The sequence below is a fragment of the Pleurodeles waltl genome, chromosome 5 (assembly GCF_031143425.1).
Source record: "Pleurodeles waltl isolate 20211129_DDA chromosome 5, aPleWal1.hap1.20221129, whole genome shotgun sequence".
Taxonomy (NCBI): domain Eukaryota; kingdom Metazoa; phylum Chordata; class Amphibia; order Caudata; family Salamandridae; genus Pleurodeles; species Pleurodeles waltl.
This window is the reverse complement of record NC_090444.1, coordinates 382,735,433-382,752,211: the sequence shown is the minus strand read 5'-3', so window position 1 is coordinate 382,752,211 and position 16,779 is coordinate 382,735,433. Positions and strand designations below refer to the sequence as shown.

Sequence of the window (16,779 nt, the reverse complement as noted above, 5' to 3'; positions counted from 1 at the left end):
CATCTCCATTGGAGTCAAAATGTAAAGCTATGTTGTCTGCAAATTCCAAATGCTGCTCTCAATGGAGTTCCTTCAAGTACAATAAATATAAACAGAGTTGTTCAGAGTTTGGAAGATGTGGACAACTGCCAACAATTTGTTGGATGACCCCCTCCGCCCTATCTATAAAAGTCTACAAACTATAAATAGGGTTGATGGGACATCTGACAGTTTTTGGATAATGCCACCATAACCCCCCAAAGTCTTCATGTTAAAGTGTAGGTGTGAAAAAGCAGATCATTTGTTGGGGTGGTTGTAAGACCTCATCAAGTAATAATGCTACTATTCTGTATCAGGTCCAGACAGGCTTCTTTAACTCAAATCTTAGCCTAGTCCTCGGTAGCTGTGGCACAGAGCAGTCAGGCTTAATTCAAAGGAAGAAAAGTGTAAAGCATCTATAAGTAGCAAAATAGTTACTAAGAAAGAAACATGACACAATAAAAATCCCACTCCAATTTATCCAAGGTCCAGAGGTTCAGTAGGTGCAGTCCTTCTTCTGTCCTTTCTGAGTCCAGCAATGTTCTGAGGATGGAAGCATGGGTGTCACTTTTATGCTTATTTCTAGTTTGTAGGGGAAGAAATACCTAGCCAATAGGGCTACAATTCCCATGGAGACATCCTCCCTATATTACAACTTTTCTTGTGGGGTTGGCACTAAACAATCCCATAGTGCATCTCTCTGTCCAAATCCAAAATGTTGTAACTCTTCTTCCTTGGGTCAGAGATATGGACATACCCTTGTGTTGTGTCAAATGATTATCCACCCCTCCTGGAAAGCTGGTTCTGCAATGGGTTTTCATTCTGGAAGGGATGCCAGCCTAGATTCACAAACGAGCAGGAAAGCCAAGATGTGACTTGCATTTGCCTCTAAGAGGTGGTAGCCCCCTTGAAGCTTGCAATCTGGGGCCGCAGCCCTCTGGTCATCCTGCTGAAGGAGGTCACACCTCATCTCACCTATAGTCCTTTTGTTCCCTGATCCTGGGAGCACTCTAGCAGGAGGGCAGCAGGCTGTCTCAGATGCTGCTCTAGTTAATCAGAAATGGCTACTTGAAGTTTGGCGCAAAAAAGTGCCGACATTCTAAAGTTACCTTTACATTAAAAGTTATTTTAAATCCCACTTTATCAATATGTCAGGTTTAATGTAACAAGTATCTGATATTTCGGAGTACTACATTTGGTGGTCCCAAATGGAAATTAGCATTTAGCCCCAAGGCTAATGCAAGCCTATGGCAACCAATGAAACTACCAGCCTAGCTACATTACATGGCAATTTCGAGTTTTCCCTGTCACAGCATGACCTTCTTTTTAATATTTAACAATCTGCAATATTGGCTATTACGACCTTTCACAGGGGTGACAAATATTAAAACGTAAGGTTTTGACTTCGCTAAAGGATATATTTTGCGATGTCTGGTTGGCAATTTAAAAGCTGCCCAAATGGACTACAGTGGCAGACCTAGAGCCATGGTTTCACCTTGTCACTGTAGTGCGTCACTCCAATAATGAACTTTAACTTACTAGCCCTGGGTACATTATGGACGATATACTAGAGACGTATACGTAAGTAAAATAAGAGCTGACCATATAAAACAAGCCATCTTCTTACAGTGACTACAAATTTACATACCAGATTTGCCATTCTATCATCCATGGCACCTCCAAAATGAATGAATAAAATAGCATTTATAAATTGCGACTAAGACCTCAAAGGTATCCTCCCTTCTAGGAACCAGCCTCACTGTTACTAATAGATCCAATACTCCATTATGTGATTATTTTGTGTGATCATCTACTTGCTTTGGTGGATTCTGCTTTCTGTTGTCATATGATTTTTTACTGCCCCACTTGTGATGTTATTACTTGCATTACCAGGGTTTAACGAAAAATTCTCAACCAGGAGAAAAACACAAGTATTTTTAAATGTGTCTGTCTGTCAGAAAGAAAAGCACACCTGAACATTAACTAAAGACTGGTATTTCTAAGAAAGGGAAAACACATACACACACATATATATTTTATTGGCTGAAGGAGCATATAACAAAATCTTCCTATAACAAGCAAGGTATGGACATTCCCAACAAAGTGGGATGAGCAATAAAAAGATGCCATTAAATATATGAAATATACCCTTGATAATTCTGCAATATTGCATCCCATAAGTTACAGCAAAGCACGACCCTTGCTTTTGCTTTCCCGACTGGACAATGAAAAACAAAAAAAAGTAGTTCGCGTCCTTTAAAGGGACAGGTGCTCTTTTTTTTAAAAAACACAATTGCATTTACTTTTTTTATAAACAATCATGTCTTACTTACTATGTAGAGTTAAGAGAGAATCAACAATACAATGCACTTGATAGCTTTTTTTTAAAACATTTTTTTTAAATCTATTTGGAAACAAATCGGAGGGAGCACACAGTTTTGTTGTACACAATATGCTTCCCTATGCTCCCTTGTCTCACTGCATTATTTAATTCTTGTTTTCTGCAACATCTCTTTTTATTTATGGATAATATACATTAAGCATGTATTGTCTCGCTAAATCATGCACAAATAAAATCAGTGGAAGTGGAGTTCATTCATGAAGGACAAACACTATCTGTTTCACCACACCCGTGCGTGCATGTCACTTTATAAAATGGAAGCTTGTGTTTTTTATGATCACAGTTTTGTGCTCAGCATTTTTGCTTTCTAACACCGCCATGAGTCCATGACCATCACGGTCATTTACTTAAAACTTTTCGTAGCCCCGTTTCTGTTATGTGAAATTCTCATACAGGGAACCTAGGTGAGCAAGAAGAAATCCGGAGACCTTAACACTTAAAGTCACTGGCAACTACTGTCTTTTACATTCTACAAGCTGGGTACAACACAAAAGTTTATTGTGCAACATCAGGCGGATATACAACAAATTAAAAGTACAACTAGTGCTTAGCTGAAGACTAGAAATGTGTCTGTCGGCAAGAGCTTTATTGACGGGCCAGGCTTCATAAATGCATCCGATGTTTTCCCTATGCATGAAAACCCCTTTGACAATACCAACATCAAATTCTACACCTCACTGTAGCTTTTAATCACACTTTCTTCAGGGATGAAAATGAAAACTATTATAGACAAAATTACAGTGATTCAATTTTCCTTAATATATCTTGATTAGGACACAATGGGGGTTATTCTAACTTTGGAGGAGTGTTAATCCGTCCCAAAAGTGACGGTAAAGTGACGGATATACCACCAGCCGTATTACGAGTTCCATAGGATATAATGGACTCATAATACGGCTGGTGGTAAATCCGTCACTTTTCCGTCACTTTTGGGACGGATTAACACCTCCTCCAAAGTTAGAATAACCCCCAATGTCTTATATCGGGGAACGCAACTGACTCACTTTCTATCGTGTTACAAACTATTCCAAATGAGCACGCTTAATATTAGTGCCTGTGTTGGTTGAGTTTTACCCATTTCCTGACGGCAGATTTAAATTTGCGCTACATTGGTCGCTAACATCATATCAAAATATAAGTAAAATCTCATTTCACAAGCTTCTGCCCGTGTGAAAATATCATTGTTGAATCCTACCATAAAAAGACAACCTTTAACACAAGTTAAAAAGCAAACTTCTACTCATTTTCTAACTAGCTTTTACTATAAGCCTCTTGCTAGACAGAGGCTGACTCAATCTTGACATAGTAGCATATGAATTAGTGACTGATATATCAGTTCTGCTAGAAATTGGGTTACTTGTTGACAGGGGTGTGAACGGTGATCAAGCAGCAACCATAATCCTATTCTGAGGAAATCACAAACACATCATGAATTAACCTGTGCTCAACCTCCTGTAATTTGGCAGAGAGCAGTCAGGCTTAAATTAAGAGGCAATGTTTAAAGTTTTTGTGCAACACTTCAAACAGTGAAAACAAGACACAAAAGATACCACACCTGGTTAGAAAAATAGAACTTAATTTAATAAATAAAACAAGACCAAGACGACAAAAATCCAATAAGTAGAACTTGAAATGTGCATTTTTGAAAAATAAACTGTAAAATAGTGTTTGGAAACAAGAAGTGCCAACCAGGGAAATCTGGTTGTGCCGGATCAGAACAAAGTCAAAAGTTAAGGCTGACCACAATGGAGCCGGGCCAGCTACAGGGACTCCATTGGGCATGCTGATTTAATCCTGGTTGCCTCTATGATGAAGATGCGGGAAGCGAGGGGGGCATAGCTGGGCAAAGATGGGGCCAGATGTGAGCCGCTGAAGCTCCATGGTGGTGGCCCTTGCAGCGATGCAGATCCTGGCCCCCGGGGACCATGCTAATTGACCAGCGTTGCCCTGAGACCCCATACTAGTCCATGAACAATGAAATGGCCTGACTGGCCCTGGGGGACTCCAATTTGGGTGAAGGATGCCTGGTGACATTGCAGAGGAACCAGCACAAGATGAAGCCAGCCCACTGCCTGGACTGTAGATAGACTGTATGGGGCCCGCCCGGCCGCAGAGACATGGGGTAGGGTGGCGGCCTTGAGCCGCTGGGGCCCGATGCAGACAGTCCTCAATATGTGGGGCTGCAGCCTTTAAAAAGAGATGCCTGTGCAGCTAGTCATTGCTGCCAGAGGCCTAGATTTGGGGACGGCTGTATCGGTCGGTGGCTGGGACAACAGCAGGGATCTACTCAAATGGGGCTGTGGGGGTGCCGAGTAGCAGGTGGCGATTTCCCAGCCCTGCATGTAAGAGGCCTGATGCAGCAACAGAGTCTTGGGCCATGGCCAGAGCCCTGCGCACAGGGGCTGGCTTCTGAGGAAGGGTGGCGATGAGTGCTGTGCCTGAGGAGGCGAAACGGGTGCACTGAAGGCGGATGACTCCCTATGGCAAAGACGACTAAGGTGAGCTGGCAGTACTCATGCTGGCTGGGGGAAGTGGCTGACCCGGGGATATTGGCTTACGCTGCGGCCTTGGCAGCTACCCTCCGGTACACAGATGACTCAGCCCTGTTGGGGGCAAAGGGTGGCGGGGGCAAAGGGTGGCTGGGGCAACGCATGGCTGGGCCCTGTTGGGAGATGGCAGCGGACGTCCAGGTCAGGTGGCCCCGAAACCCTATCTATGGTGACCACAGGTCTGAGGGGGGCCTGTTTGAGAGGCTGCAGACAAAATGGTGCACACTAAAGAGGTGTAGCCAAACCTGCCACCTGAGATGAAGCAAGGCCAGATGACTGAACTGGAGGCCGACCAACTCCTACCAGGTACAGGACTGGAGTCACATAGGGCGGCAATAGTGGCGTCCGTTGGAGACTCTAATGTGGTGCTGGAAGGCAAGATTAATGGGGTAGCCTTAGAAATGGGTCTAAGACTGCAGTGACTGCAGTGGCACAACTGCAGCCTACTACTGCAGACGAAAAGAAGCAACTGCAATCCCTGCAACCATAAATAGAGTGGCTACAGGAGAAAGAGGGAGACGTGGTGGGTCAATCCTGATGCAATTAGATCCAAGTGTGAGACCTTCCAGAATGGATGGAGGGCTTCAGTGTGGAACTCTACATAGGGGACTGGCTTCTGATAGTGGTCATGGAAGGCAAGGCCTCCAAGCTTCTCACAATGGAGAGAGCCCATAGAGTGCTGGGTGGCCTCTGGAGGCCAGGGGCATCCCCGAGGGCAGTAACAGTCAGACCTCTCAATTACCATGATAGGGATGACATCCTACAACAAGCCAGAGTGCATGGTCCCTGGCAAGCAGAAGGGGATCAGCAAACATATATCCTGATTACACTCAAGTGTTTCAGTGCCAGAGGCATAAGACCTTGGGACAAAGGACTAATGAAAACTCAAAGCCCAGATGCAAACCACGCAACCGCCCAAATGCAGCTCCAACGAAGAATCAAGTGGAAACGAAGAGGGCGAAAATAGTGGTGGAACTGCAATGGGTCTGTTTGATACCTACGAGCAACAGATGGGCTGAATTGGTAGACTCCTCAGAAGGTTCGGGGAACACCTTTGATGGCTCCCTGAAAAATGAAGAAGATGGGGACCAACCATTGGTGATCCCCATGATGGCCTACTTTTTGGGGTGAGGGTGATCATACCAAAGAGGGTCCAGGAATTTTCTAGAACCATTTGGACTCATGAGGCCAATCCCACGGGTGCACATAAGAAGACCTAACTGGTGGGCCTGAGGGCTGCACTCCCCACGTTAGAAAGTGCTTTCAGCTCTCATGTTGAGACAAGTTTTACTTTAAGTTCCAGTTGCAATGTCAGGGTGACAGGCATCTCGGGGGCTGGGGAGGCGGGTAGTTTTGAGCATGCAGCAGGTGATTGGAACAGGAGAGTTTGTGAGGCAAGGTTACTCGCGGGCATGTGGGCTGCAGTCTGGATTTCGAATGTATGGGACTGGAGACTGCCACAGACAGTCAAGTGACAAATGGGGAGTACAGCAGAAACTGGCTCAGGCCCGGGATTGACCCTGGAAGTTCTCTCCCGGAATGCCAATGGCCTGGGCAATACGCTTAAGAGAGGGGTGGTACAGAGATATCTGCTTTGGCACGACTTTGACATAATCATGCTACAGGAGACACACTTGCTAGGAATTTTTTAGGTTAAAGCAGAAACGTCTTACTGGTGCATGCAGGCTTCAGTGGGGGATCCCGGGGCCTCAGCATCTTGGCCCCTAGGTCCCCACCACTGGAGGTCATCAACACATGGGTCGATGAGAATGGGTGCCAGGCCGTGATATACGGCCAGTGCTAAGGTCATGGTATGTTCCTCCAGGCTTTCAGCCCACAGGTCTGGAGCATTTGGGGTCCTGGCTGAAGGGTGCCCCGGATGCACTGACAATTATCTGGGCAACCTTAACCTGACTCTGAAGGGGGACCTGGACAGGGTGGTAAGGACAGCCAAGGCCAAACATGGGACCGGCCATCTTTATGGATGCCATGGGGGCTGGTCGACCTATGGTGGCGGGCACACCAGGGGCGACACCAATACTCATTGCAGCAGCCAGTTCTCTGGGCATGTTGTCAAGATTGGACTACCTCCTGGTGCCTAAACACCAGATGGACAGGTTTGCCGGCACGGATTTCTCTCTTCAGGGCATATTTGGCCACTCGCCTTTACGACTACATTGTTCCACATGGGAGCGCTGGGACGGGCAGTGACATGGAGACTTGATGCATGGGAACTGATAGATAGCTACACCAAATAGCTAGTGATCACTGCTCAGGATCAGTATTTTGCAGAGAATGAGGGGTCTGTTCAATCAGCAGTCGACCTATGGGAGGCATATAATTCAGCCATGAGAGGTCAACTAATTGGACAGGTGGCAGGCAAGAGAGAGAATAAGGAGGTGGAATGTAGGAAACTCAAGGAGTAATTGATGCAGCGGGAAGCAGACTACATTGTTGCTCCCTCCAGAGACCAGGCCCATGGAGTAGAAGAGGTGAAGCCGGATTACATGGCCCTTGTGCCTCAGGAGGCGAGGGCCCAATTTCGAATCACCAAGGGAAGCCTCTAAGAGATGGGTAATAAGGTCAGCAAACTCCTAGCTTGGTTGACCAATAACAAAAGATAGAGATAGGTTTGGGGGATCAGAACGGAGAAGCCAGGGTTGAGATATAACCTTTGGGAAATTGTGTAGGCGTTCGCAGTATATTCAGTAAAACTATACATGGCCAACACTACGACTGACCAAGGAGGTATTGACACCTTCATTAGGGATCTTACAACGCCTCTGTTCGATCACCACCAGGCAAAATTGCTATTCAAAGAGATCACGGAGAAAGAAGTGACTGAGTCTATCTTCCAACTAAATAGCAGCAAGATCCCCTGGCTCCAACAGTTTTCCTGTAGACTTTTTAAACCGTGTAAAGCTTAATGTTGTAAAACCAATGCTGAATATGTTTACAAAGGGCTGGGAGGTGGACACTCTGCCACCGAACCTTAGAGAAGCAACGATTGTCCTGAGACACAAGAAAGGGAAACCTATGGATGACTGAGCCTGTTATAGGCCAATCACGCTGATCAATGCTGAAACAAAAGTTTTAGCGAAGATCCTAGCAAATTGTCTCATGCAGGTGGTAGATTCTATTGTCACCCCTGATTAGTCTGGATTTATGCCCTACAGCGCGACAAGGCACGATCTATGGAGGCTGATTTGTTGCTTAGCACATAGTGAGGGACTTAGCGAGTCAGGGGTCCTACTGAGCGGATGAGAGGGAAGAGGGCAGCAGGCAGCAGATCAGCACATCAAAGAAGGAGTCCAGCAGAGTAGCAGTCCACCAGAATAGCAGTCCTTCTTCCTGGCAGAGTATGCACAGATCCAGCATTGTACTGTGTTGGTGATATCAGAAGTCCAGTACGTGTACCCATTTGTGCTTTTGAAGTGGGGAGACTTCGAAGAGATGCCTTTGAAGTGCACAGAAGCCCTGCCCTTCCTTCCCTGGCTCCAGATTCACTACAGGGGCATATGCTGCCCTTTGTGCGTGGACAGGACACAGCCTATCTATGTGTAAGTGAGGCTGTGTCCACCTCTTCCCTCCCATCCTGTCCAGAATTGCCCATCTTGACACTGATAGCCCATCAAGTCACATCTAAGCTCCCTTTGTGTGTGGCTCTTTAGGAGGAACATACAAAACCCAGCTGTCACCCACCCCAGACATGTGATCAGAGACAGACAGCAGGCAACAAATGACTAAGGCAAGAAATTGGCAACTTTTTAAAAGTGGCATTTTTGGAATTGCAATTTAAAATCCAACTTCACCATAAGTTGTGATTTTAAATTGTGATTCCAGAGACATCAAATTTGAAAAATGTATCTTTTCCACATTGTGAATTAAACTTAAAAGATGTAATAAGGTAATCCCAAACGTAACCTGTGAGAGAGCTAGGCCTTGCAGTAGTGAACAACACATTTAAGAGCTTTTCACCAGCAGGGCAAGTAGAACTTAAAAGTACATGTCCAGTTTTTAGATATACTGCATCCTGCCCTTGGGGCTGCCTAGACCCTACATTAGGGGTGACATATGTATTAAAAAGGAGGATTTGGCACAGGCAAAAGGGTTATTTTGCCAGGTTTACCGGGCAGTTTAAACTGCACACAGACTCTGAAATGGCAGGTCTGAGACATGTTTCAAGGGCTACCTACGTGGGTGGCACAATCAGGGCTGTATGCCAACTAGTAATGTTTAATTTGCAGGCCCTGGGCACAGTTACTGCACTTTGCTCGGGACTTATAAGTCAATTAAATATGCCAATTAGGGAAAGCCAGTGTTACCACATTTAAGGAAAAGAGCACAAGTACTTTAGCACCGGTTATCAGTGGTAAAGAGCGCAGAATCCCAGGTCAGAAACGCAGGGGGTTTGAAAGCAAAAAGGGAGGGGGAAACCACGCCCAGGATGTCAGATCTAAAAAGTACTGACTCAGGAAAAATGCTCCAAGGCTGTTGTCCTGGTATGAGGAGAGAGACCCTTACCTTGGCTTCAAAGGGGAAACCTGCAATCTTGATTGTGGACGACATGACAGCTGAACCCATAACAGATGTCACTATACTGTTTTCTTGTTCATTCACATGGTAAATATGCACACAGTCATGGATGCCAAAGGGTTAGTGTTAGAAATGGGGTATTTGGTTGGCAGACAGGTTACCCCCTGTCCAAACAAGGACCCTCACTCTAGTCAGGGTAAAGGAGAATCACACTCAGTTAAGCACCGCTCACCCCCTTGGTAGCTTTGCACGAGCAGGCAGGCTTAACTCAGAGACAATGTGTTAAGAATGTGTACAAACACACACAGTAATACAATAAACCAATACAAAATGACACAACACAGGTTTAGAAAAATAGTCAATAAAAATCCCCAAAGTACAGTTAAAAATACAAATTTAGCACTTAAAACGAGAAAACAGTGCCTTGAGGCACACATACTACAAGTCGGTATTATGCGGCGTTGTGGTGGAGTCGTTTCCTACAATGCGACGCCAATGGCACCGTTTACAGAGTTGTTCGACCCCCCAGGTACAGTTTCTTAAGAAACAAGTAGAAAACAGGCCGGTGCACGGAGTCAAGGAGAGCAGCTTCGCTGGGTCCGAGGCAGCATCGGTCCCTGTTTCACAGGGCAGAAGGTCTGCAGTTTCATGCAGAGGTGTGGAGTCCTCACTACAGGGCGGTGGAGATGAAGTGTCATCAGATGCGAAGTCGGTCCCTTGGCTCTGGCAGATGCGGAGTCCGGCGGAGTCACGATACTGCGGGGCAACCTCAAGGGCTCGCGTTGATATCACAGGGCCACAGGCACTGCAATGGTGTCGGATCGTCACGGACGTTGGACTTACGACACTAGGGTGTCAGCAACATCAGGTGGGTTCAGCGGCTGCAGCAACGCAAGGGGCAGGTGGTGTCGCAGTTCCTGCGTAGCAGTGTCAGCTCACAGGGTCGTTGGATTTGTCGCACTCGGCAAGGTCCACGGCCTCAGGGCAAGCAGCGTTGCGGTTTGGGCAGCGGCATGCTTTGCAAAGTCGCATGGCTTGGTCTGGCATCGTTAGACTGATTTTTCTCCAGGAATTCACTGCCTGGGGTCCAGGAACTGGAAAGGCACCGTCTGGTAAGCTAGAGGCCACAGCCAGTAGACTCTGGTCCGCTTGGTGAAGCCTTTGCTGTCCCTGAGGTTTCAAAACAGGAGGCAAGCTCTACTCCAAGCAGGAATAGAACAAAGTCCAGTCTCTGTCCCCTTGCACAGGCAGAAGCAGCAACTGCAGAAAAGCCCAACACAGCACAGTCACAGGCCAGGGCAGCACTTCTCCTTAGCTCTTCTCCAGGCAGAGGTTCCTCTTGAATCCTTGAAGTAATCTAAAGTCTGGGGTTTTGGGTCTACTACTTATACCCCTTTCAATCAATCAATCAATCAATCAAAAAAAATTATAGAGCGCGCTACTACCCTGTAAGGGTCTCAAGGCGCCGTGGGGGGGGGGGGTAGGGGGCGAAGGGAGGAGGGTTACTGTTCAAACAGCCACGTCTTGAGGTTTTTTCTGAAGAGCAGGAGGTCCTGGGTCTTGCGGAGGTTGGTGGGGAGGGAGTTCCAGGCCTTGGGGACGAGGTAGGAGAAGGATCTGCCTCCTGTGGTGGCGCATTGGATGCAGGGGACTGTGGTAAGTGCGAGGTCGACGGAGCGGAGGTGGCGAGTGGGAGTGTGGGAGTACACTCTTTTGTTAAGGTAGGTTGGGCCAGTGTTGTGGAGGGATTTGTGTGCGTGGATGAGGATTTTGAAGGTGATCCTCTTGTCGATGGGGATCCAGTGAAGGGATCTGAGGTGTGACGAGATGTGTTCATGGCAAGGGAGGTCCAGGATGAGGCGGGCGGCTGTGTTCTGGATTCTCTGGAGTCTGCCTTTGAAGTTGGCAAACATCAAAGTAAAGTAAAAGTAAAGTCCCAAGTGTCTGTAAGATCCTTTCTTGTCTAAGCCAGGCCCCAGCCACACACCAGGAGGTTGGAGACTGCATTGTATGAGGGTAGGAACAGCCCATTCAGGTGAGTGACCACTACTCCCCTCCCTCCTAAAACAAATGGCTCATGAGGATATACAGGCGACACCCCAACTCCTTTTGTGTCACTGTCTAGAGAGAGGTGCAAACAGCCCAACAGTCAAACTGACCCAGACAGGGAATCCACAAACAGGCAGAGTCATAGAATGGTTTAAGCAACAAAATGCCTACTTTCTAAAAGTGGCATTTTCAAACACACAATCTAAAAAGCAACTTCACTAAAAGATGTATTTTTAAATTGTGAGCTCAGATGCCCTAAACTCCACATTTCTATCTGCCCCCAAAGGGAATCTGCGCTTTACTCACATTTAAAGGCATCCCCTATGCTAACCTATGAGAAAGATAGGCCTTGCAGCAGTGAAAATTGAATTTAGCAGTATTTCACTGTCAGGACATGTAAAACACATACGTACATGACCCACCTTTAACATACATTGCAGTGTGCCCCTGGGGCTACCCAGGGCCTACCTTAGGGGTGTCTTACATGTATGAAAAAGGAAGGTTTAAGCCTGGTAAGTGGGTACATTTGCCAAGTTGAATTGGCAGTTTATAACTGCACACAGAGACACTGCAGCGGCAGGTCTAGGACATGTTAACAGGGCTACTTATGTGGGTGGCACAATCAGTGCTGCAGGCCCACTAGTAGCATTTGGTTGACAAGCCCTAGGCAACTCTAGTGCACTGTACTACGGACTTACTAGTAAATCAAATATGCAAATCATGGAAAGCCCATGACATATGCATTTTACACAGGAGCACTTGCACTTTAGCTCTGGATAGCAGTGGTAAAGTGCCCAGAGTAACAAAAACAGCAAAAACAGAGTCCAGCACACATCAACAACCTGGGAAACAGAGGCAAAAAAGTAGGGGCGACCACACCAAGGATGCCAAGTCTAACACTTAGCATTGCTTTTGAATACACAATTTAATGCAGCATTAACAAACGCACTATCACTCATTTAATCAACACAGCCAGGAAGAAAGGCTGACACACAATTTCAAACTGTATTACACTATGTTTCTCAGAGAGGCACAGTCACCAGTTGAAGTTTCTTATCAATGTTCCCTTATTACTCCTAAAGGATGTGTTCTCGCCTGATGTAGGCATACTTCACCTTAAACTCTTTTTGGAATTTGACATATTTCAAAGCTGCCTGGAAGACCTTAAAATAGAGTAAAACGTCATAATTATGTTTCCATCAGAATCTGGTTACATAGGAGTGAAAATGCTACAACCCGTCAGAGCATTGACGTACTTGAAAAGGCTCCTTTATGAGGTGGTGCAAAGCCTATCATGACACGACTTTGAGCATAGCACTGCCAAAGAAATTGGAACTGAGGCCCTCATTTCAACATTGGTATCGACCACCTACCGCCATGGCAACGGCCATCAACATACCGCCGTCTACCGGTATCATGACTCCTGACGGTATTTCACCAGAATGCTGGCGGAACACCACCGACAGTCACGGCAGCGGATGGCGGTAAGGCGGCGCTGCTGACACCAGCGCCGCCACGCCAGTGCCACCACGGCAGCGCCGCGGACCGTCTCCAGCTGGAGGACCCCCTGCAAGCAGGTAAGCCGGGTTCTCCGACCAGAGAGGGGGGGGGGGGTGTTGTGTGTATGTGGGGGGGGTTATGTATTGGTATGCGTGCATGCGAGTGTGAGTCGCATAGGATGCATGCGTGAATGAGTGATTGTGAGTGTTGTGTGTTGTGAATGCATGTGTGTGACAAGGTATTTTGGTGTGTTTTGCAGTGTGTGGGTATGTATGTGTGCATGCATGGCTGGTGGTGGGTATGCGTGTGTGCATGTGTGTATATGGGTGCGCGTGTGTATATGTGCGGGGGACAGGAGCGGGATGGGGAGGGTGGGGGAGGACTCTGGGGAGGGGTCCCTGGGAGACCCCTTTCAATGCCAGGGAAGTGATTCCCTGGCACTAATAGTGCCTACCGCCACGGTTTTTGTGGCAGTATGTTTGGCACAAAAGTCATGGCGGTAGGCCGGGTCGTAATCCTGAGTATGGGATTGAGGCAGCAGCTGGGATGGAGACCGGAGTCTCCAGCCCAGCGGCCATTTCCACCCTGGCGGTCAGTGTGTTAAAGTGGCGGTTTTGGATGGCGGTAACCGCCATGGTCCAAATCCCATTTTTTTCCCCGCGGCCTGTTGGCGGTATTACCGCCGCTTTAATACCGACTGCCAGGGTTGTAATGAGGGCCTGAATGTTCTAGTGATTTTCATCACGACTTGTTGATCAGCTGTGCCAAATCCTGTCCTGTTAAGTGAAGTTACCATACAGCAGAAGCAAAATGCCAATAATGATAAGGAGAAGAGAAAGGTAAGGCAATGTAATGCTCTGGGGCAAAGGTTGTTTGAAAATATCAAGTCGTAATAAAAATGCTTAAAAGGAAAGAGGAGCACAAGCTTATTTTAAAGCATAAAAATAGATTTATGGCTTACATTTACTAACAACATACGTGGGGTTGAATGTGTGCCAATGAAGGGTATACTGTATGTGTATGTAGTAACTCAAAAACATTCAAGAAGTTATGGCCACCCACCTGCAGCTATATGGTTTTATATTGGGGCCGAATAAGGGGCCAGGATGAATATTTAAAACTAAAATTGCATTTTATTTCTTTTTATTTAAGCATTATAATAATTTAATTTGTTGTTTGTGCTTGATATAAAACTATTTCACGTGTATTACTGAAAAAAAAGAAAAAGTGGCCTTCAGAGCTTGTGTAGTTTGGACCAGTTTTTCTTTTATTAAAGACGATGTGTGGTTTTGAGCAGTAATGTTGGGAGGATGTATTTCGTCATGAGTCTTTCAGCAAATTCACTTAGCAGACAGAAAAACAAATTGCCCCAGAGGAAGTAGTCACGTGAAGCTGTAAAGATGTGGTGAATGCATTTGTCCAAGTGGGATGAAAAGGTCTCAATCTTTACATGAAAACACGCAGAGGAACATTATTCACTTTACACTTAATTAAAACAGATGTTTGGCTTTTCTGTGTCAAAAATATGCACATTAAGAAATAACATGTAAGTGAGTATTCAAGTGGGAACAAGTGGGTATTTCTTTAGGAAGTTCAATTCACGGATACAGTAAGATAGTTACTCATAGATAGCCTGAAGGGTGTACAGGGTGAGGCAAGAAATAAGAAACACTCAACTGCTAAACTTGCTACGACTCATCTGCCCACTGCCCCAACTGCACTCAAATAACGTTCTAGCCCGCTGTCAGCCCACACCACTTGCACAAACTGCTTATTTATTTTATCATGTCAAACTAATTTATTTACCATTATTTCCTGTGGACTGCTACATAATTTGCCTGCCTCATTTATTTTCCATTGGAGTGCGTTACAGTACCAGTGTTCAGCCGTGTGGTGCTTGACCTACTCCAAGGTAGACTGCAGAACATTTGAGCCTGAATTCATAAATATCTGTGTTTTCTTGTTTACTTACATAGGATCCCATTGCACTGAGAAGGGGTATGATCAGGGAGCATGCTTTCATTGACCCCTTTAGGTAGTAGTCTATACATTGCTCTGTGGAGATGGGATGGAGGACAGATATACCCTACCAACAGGAGGAAGGTCGGACCGAATGTCTGCATAGGACCTGGCAGCCAGTGTCCTTGGTAAAGGTGATTAATTGTGTGAATGGGAGTGTGGGAAGTCATAGTTACCGCTAGCAGTGCTGACTCTGTGCTGTGTTGAGCTCGGAAGCCCACTTGAGAGGGGTGAAGGTAGTGATTATCTTGAAGGAAGTTCACCAGTACTTGGTTAACGTTTCTCAAGCACCTTTCCCATGGCAGGTAGGGAAGAGATCAGTTGAAAGTTGCCCAGGATAGCAGAATCTAAATGGGGTTTCTTCAAAAGGGGCCTAATCTCTGCATTCTTCAATTTCTTTGGAACTACCTCTAAATCAAGGGAGAGATTTAATAGTTCCATAATAGTCGGGAGCAGCACTTCCCATCCCTTTACCAGAATATGCGGTGGGACCAGGTCAAGTGGAGAGCCTAACTTGACCTTATTCATATATGCCTATACCTTTTCTTCATTGACCCTTCAAAAGGATGTCAGAGTCCCTGAGATCTCAACCCTTAGGGAATTATAATTTTGCGAGGACATATGAGCTGGATTTCCTGAAGGGGATTCATAAATATTCATGACTTTTTTCTGAAAAAAATCTTGCTGTCTGATTACAGCACCTCACATAAGACGGCGGGAGGGAACTCCACTGGTCAGAGTTGATGAGGAATTTAACAATCTTGAACAATTCCTTTGAGGAATTCGAAGCCTGTCTTATTATCTCCTCTTAATAACTAGCCTGAGCCTTTCTGATTTCACTGTGATAATGTCTAATGGCAGATTCATAGTCAAGTTTTAATTGAGAGACAAAGGTCTTCCTCTACTTCCTCTGAAGTCGCTTACAGTTTTTCTTCACAAAGGTAAGATGCTCATTAACCCCTCAGGTGCCCTGAACGAGCTGGTCTCGCCCTCGGACCCCGTGTGCCGAGGACGAGACCAGCTCGTCCTGCTAGGGGCCTACCCCCTCCTCCCCTGGAATTGCTTCCCCTTCCACCCCCTCCCTGACCCCCCTGTGGCATCTGATGATGTCAGCACGCCATCGTGCACTAACCTCATCAGAGGCTTCCCCTCTGCGCTGGAAACACAGCTTCCAGCACAGATCGGAGGACAAATGCAAAAGCTTTTCTCCTCCAATGACGTGTGGAGGGGGGGGGGGAGCGAGGCATCAAAGGAAAAGAAAGGCCTTTCCTTTCCTTTCCTTTCCTTTGATGTCTCTCTCAGCATTTCTGCTGCCATGCCCATCGCGATGTGATGGGGCAGCAGAAATGTTCACTAGACACCAGGGAGTTGTTTTTTTTGTTTATTTAGAATAAAGGAGAGCAACCCCTTGGGCAAGGTCCTCTAGGCATAAGGGATCTTTTTTTTTTTTTTTTTTTAAGATGTGTGGAGCGACCCATTAGGCAAGGGTCGCTCCCTTGGGGCAAAATTTATTTTTGGCCATTTCTGCCTGATCGGCCTCCTTTCATTAGGCCAATCTGACCCCAAGGAGGGCAGAAACCACTAGGCATCAGGGATTTATTTTTTTAGGTCAGTTTCACATGAGGGGAGTGACTCCCCTGGGGGGACAAATTTGTTTTAGGCCATTTCTGCCCTGGGAGGGGGGGCTATTGGACTTTCACGCAAGGG

General features: G+C 46.3%; 1 protein-coding gene across 4 annotated transcripts in view; it reads right to left on the bottom strand.

Moving 5' to 3' along the window:
- PAK5 (p21 (RAC1) activated kinase 5) overlaps positions 1 to 16,779 on the bottom strand; it is an 864,076-nt gene that overhangs the window by 660,921 nt on the left and 186,376 nt on the right. The window lies entirely within an intron of this gene.